The 5,313-nt window shown below is 43.6% G+C and overlaps 1 pseudogene; it reads right to left on the bottom strand.

Annotated features, from left to right (window-relative positions):
* Positions 1 to 798: 798 nt before the first annotated feature.
* On the bottom strand, positions 799 to 1,549 carry LOC115326562 (annotated as a pseudogene).
* Between the last annotated feature and the right edge of the window lie 3,764 nt (positions 1,550 to 5,313).

Raw genomic sequence — 5,313 nt, 5'->3', positions numbered from 1 at the left:
CATCGTAGAGCTCTGGAAAATCGTTGAATTCATGAGCAAGATAAGTTTGAATGCTAGAATCGTCGGCTTTGTAGGAATCGAGCACATATTTGGCGCAGCCACGGGAGATGGCGGAACTACGAAGAGGTACCGTGCATACAACAATTTTATGGTCAGATATCCCCTCCACCACTTCCACGTCAGTTTGAGCCGAGGAAAGTGGTCACTGGGGAACACTACGTCAAGCAAGCTCCGTGACGATCCCTGCACCCTGGTTGGTTCCCTGACGATTTGGGTAAGATTGAACGCAAATAGCACGTCTATAATAACATCAGCAGTATCCAGGCCAGGGTGCAGCGAGTCCTAGTTTATTTCGGGCATATTAATATCACCCGTCATGATGATTTTATCGCTTTTAATATCTGCTAGCATGTAGTCATAGAGGTTATGAAGATACCGTATGTCAGAGGTCTTGGGGACGATAAACAACGCCGACATCAATAGAATAATTTTCAAAGGAGACCTTGCATTATAAAGATTCCGCGTTTTTTACTTCAGGCATAGGCACATAAGAAATACCGCGTTTTAAGATGATTGCTACACCACCACCCCTTGTTAATCTATCCTTTCTTAGAATAATGTAGTCTGGTGGCACTATTTCATTGTCAGATAGTAACGGGTGTAGCCACGTTTCAGCTACTGTAACGATTTCTGGGTCGTATTTCAAAAGTATAGACTCTAGCGCATCTACCTTATTTAGAAGACTCCTTGCGTTTAAATTAAGGACTGCAGCATTAGATGGTAAAACATGGTTATCAACTAGGCGTGGTCGGTGACATCGTTTTTTGCTATTGGAACTTTGTCATTTTTATCCTCGTCCCCTGCGTACAACTGCCCGTTTACCCTGACCTTGTTGAAAGTCAAGAACACTTTATCGTTTTTATCTCGATTGGTTTTAGTGCTTTCCCACAGTTCCTTTCGTATCTGTTGCACGGGGCGTGAAAAATCCTCGCTGATAGAAAACGTTGTCCCTTTCAATTTGAAGCAATTTTTTCAGCACTCTTGTCTTATCTCTGCAGTCAAGTAGTTTCAGGATGACGGGTCTAATTCTTTGGTCCGTCTTTTTTCCCAGACGGTGAATTCTTTGAATGCCTGATATCGGCGTGTTAAGAAGCTTTCCGACGATTTCGTCTGACACCACTCTTTCAAGTATTTCACTGTTTTCAGCGTCTTTTTCTTTGATTCCGTAGCTTATCAAGTTTGCTCTCCTGCTTCGGTTTTCCGAATCGTCTAGCTTTTTAGAAATGGTTTTGATGTTAGCTTCAGGTTCAGTTATTTTTTCTTGACACGCACTGACGGTAGTTTGGAGCGTACTAAAGATTTCTAGCTTTTGTTCGATGGCTGAGAGTCTGTCATTTGTTCTGACCTTTTCGTTCTTTATGTCCTGTATATCTTTAGCAATGGCTTTAAGTTGTTCCATTATAATCTTCATGTCCGGACCAGGGTTAACCTCAACATCGCCGCTAAACACAAGTAGCATTTTTAAATATACGATCACATTGCACAACAATGAATACGCGGGAAAGGGGGGGGGGGGGGGGCTTGAGAGAAACCAGATGTTTGGAATACCACGTGACGTAGTCAAGGAGCGTCAATCTTACATCTAATATACCAGTCTCGAAAAAGGTCTGGCTCAGGCCGAAGCGTCGACCTATATGTAATACAACTCCACAAAAAGCTTCGAGGTACGTTTACTTTCCTATGCACTTTTCGTCGTCCTACGCAAGAGTATTTTCTCTCTCTCTCTCTCTCTATATATATATATATGTATGTGTGTGTGTGTGTGTAATAAAGTGGTTTTGGGGGGTGTTCTGAGTCCTGACACCTGAACAACCCCCCCCCCCCCCCCCCTTTGGCTACGGAATCCCGGAGAAAAGCTCACCGGAGAAAAGCTCACCGGAGAGAAGCTCACCGGAGATAAGCTCACCGGAGAAAAGCTCACCGCAAAACCGGCGGATGCGGAGAAAAGCTCACCGATTTTTTTTTTTTATATAGAGGCTGTTGGATCATGCATATTATATATCAATTTATTATCATTAAAGTTCGTCAGCTGTGTCAAAAAGAAAATGTCCTTTTTTGTATGATTTGGCAAGCTTATTAAGTATATTGCTCCCAAATTAATAACGGCGGGTCAGTGTTTACTGCGGCTTACTCTCTAGGCAACTAAAGCCGAACTGAACATTTTATGAACTTGAATAACATGAAAAAGTTCGAAAACTTATGTCTCTCTAAAACCTAAAAATCAAAACTGTAAACACCGAAAATCCGAAAGTACATGCGCAACAACGCGGTGCCTGAAATTCTCTTTGAAGCTTTTATTAACCTTTGAAAACAAGATAAAACAGTCAGTATAGGATATTGAGGCTTCTTTCTTCCACGGACATGCACGTTTTCTAGCCTTTCGTGCTGGTGTTTCCACACCTTGCCTTTGTGTGATAGTGCGCTTTTAATGTGAGCCACTCATGACTTTCAGAGCTGCACACTTGTATCGTTGTTACTCGTGACCTGCATAAGAAGTAGTTTTCTGTAAGATAGCGAATAGGGCGAGTTGGTAGACGTCACACATGATAAAAACCGCTCAAACGACGACTACGGAGTGAAGACAACAAACACGACAAGACGAAGCTGTTCTCGCAACTAAAGTTTTCTTAGTGAAATTAACAGAAAGAAAACAGCGTAGCCGACACTGATTGCATCAACAAATGCCTACTTAAGTATTAGGCACTACAAAATATTTGGAGCTGAAACGGTTCACACACCGCTATTCATATTAGCTCGCAAAGAACGAACCTCTTTATTTGACAGAGCTACCGACGGCGCACCCTCAGTTGTCAATAAATTGTTGTCTTTTTTACCGGTGTACGATGTTCTGATATCATTTTTGCGGCTTCATTAATATACAGAATGGGTGATTACTAATTTCTGAGGAATTAGTAAATATGCCCAATGACCTTCAAGAATATTACAAGAAAGAGGACATTTTTTTTTTTTAAATGAAGTGGCGAATGCGAATCATGTTAAATCGCCATGTTTAACGCAGAATCCGCTAAGTTAAAAAAAAAATAATCGGTGAGCTTTTCTCCGCATTTGCCGGTTTTTCGGTGAGCTTTTCTCCGGTGAGCTTATCTCCGGTGAGCTTTTCTCCGGTGAGCTTTTCTCCGGTGAGCTTTTCTCCGCCCCCCTTGGCTACGCGCCTGACGTGGTGTATCCGAAATTTTGAATAAACGTCGAAGCGTTTCGTTCAGATACGGAGGACCAACAGAGCTTGGCTGCCGTGGACAGCGTTTTATACACGTAGGTTCATCCAACACCCTCCTGAGAGACCCCCAGGCTGAATCCGAATCCGCCCTCTACCCTTAGAATTTCCCGCACGAAATATCCTTCCAGACATTTATTAGCCCATCCCATCCCCCCCCCCCCCCCCCCCCCCAAAAAAAAAAAAAAAAAGACAGAGGATCATAGATAAATCCTGCACACGGGGGTCCCGGTAAATGAGCTCGCGCCCATGGGCCGTGAAAAAAAGTGAAACAGTGTGCACAATAAATACACTTAAATTATCGACACAAGCGTAGCCTTCGTGTAAAAAAAAAAAAAATACATGAATGAACTGCTCGAATGTTCAATTGGCTAAATCTAAAGTGACTTTAGCTAAATCAAGCGCTTCGGGCTCGTGTCTCGTATAGCGGCACCGGAGCAACGTTGACAGGCAGCCCTTGTCTATTCTTTCCGAATCACGGACAAAAGCTCACCGGACAGAAGCTCACCGGACAAAAGCTCACCGGACAAAAGCTCACCCATTTTTTCACAGACCCGGACAAAAGCTCACCAGGAGAAAATTTCATGTTGGTCTTAACACGTGTGCAGACAACTTAGGTTCATGCGTACGACACTAAAATACAACGATAAATTAAATTAAACCCATGCATTCGTAATGAAGAGACATTGTGCCTAATCTTTATGTGCGCTTTTAGCGTGACAAAAGCGCAATGAAAAAGCGAGGCCAAGAAAGGGTGACTTCGTTTCTCAGGTCACTCTTCAAGTTCAAAAACTTCGGTTCACGAAGTTTCTTGGGCGTGGCACACGGGTGCTCCGACATACCTTGAGTCAAGCAAGCTTGATCTTATCAGCTTCATTCAGTTTCAGTGACCTAAATGTTGGTCCCAAATCGTTGCTTCTCTGCCTGTAATGGCTTATCTGTCGACACATTTGCATGGGATGGGATGCCAGTTCTCATAAAAATGGTGGAATGTCAATCGCGTCCGTACTTTATCCCAGCCCGTGTTTCACCCGGGGTAGCAAAAAAAAAAAAAAATGAGGTGAGCTTTTGTCCGGGTCAGTGAAAAAACGGGTGAGCTTTTGTCCGGTGAGCTTTTGTCCGGTGAGCTTCTGTCCGGTGAGCTTTTGTCCGGTGAGCTTTTGTCCGGTGAGTCTGGCTACCATTCTTTCCGAGCAAGTAGGTTCTGCAGTGATCTTGGTGCCGACTGTTAGTATCTGGTAGAGTCACGTCCAGCGGTCACCATGATAGCTATTCGACGAGGGAGATCTTGAATAGGCGGGCTGCAAGGTCCGGAGCGCTCAACCACTCCCACTCTGCCTCGACCGCCGCCCGCAAGTCGCTCGTCGAATCCTTCTGCAAAAATCGGCGGAAGAATTTTTCTTTTTATTATAAACCACCCGGATATTTTGAACTATGTTCATGTCGGATTCTTGTGGTGGCCACTCGAGCGTCGTCATTCTTTATCCAACAGTTTGGTCACGGACTGTGCGTGGTCGATGGGGCTGCAGTCTTCTATAAATAAAAGCATAATTCGCTGAAGAGAGCCTGCGGCAGCAGCGCCGTCTCAACATGTTCTCTGAAGTCAGTGGCGTTGAAACGGCTTTCAGAGGACACCAGCGGACGCAGTCCATAATTTACATAGGGCTCACAATGCTCTGGTCGCTACTGGCGACGTTTTGGAAACTGGACGTCTTGAAAATGTGAAATTATTAAATTATTGCGTCAGCGCCTGCCCGAGGTGAACATCCCGTCTTCAATAGCAGTTTCGTGAATTTATTTAATTATTTATTTATTTATCTTGATACCCTCAGGGCTCAGGTGCATTAAAGAGGGGGTGGACATACAATATTGGTTCAGTAAAAAATTTAAACAAAAAAGGCAACTTGGTTATAAAAGTTAGTCCGGCAAAATCTTAACAAAAGTGATTAGTTAGTGCTTTTCTAAATGAAACATTTCATGGAATAGTTACTAATGATGTGGGGACTGATTTTATTCAG

Source organism: Ixodes scapularis, unplaced genomic scaffold (genome assembly GCF_016920785.2).
Source record: "Ixodes scapularis isolate PalLabHiFi unplaced genomic scaffold, ASM1692078v2 PGA_scaffold2__306_contigs__length_199485367, whole genome shotgun sequence".
Classification (NCBI taxonomy): Eukaryota; Metazoa; Arthropoda; class Arachnida; order Ixodida; family Ixodidae; genus Ixodes; species Ixodes scapularis.
The sequence above is the reverse complement of the archived record's forward strand: the minus strand, read 5'-3'. Positions and strand labels throughout refer to the sequence as shown.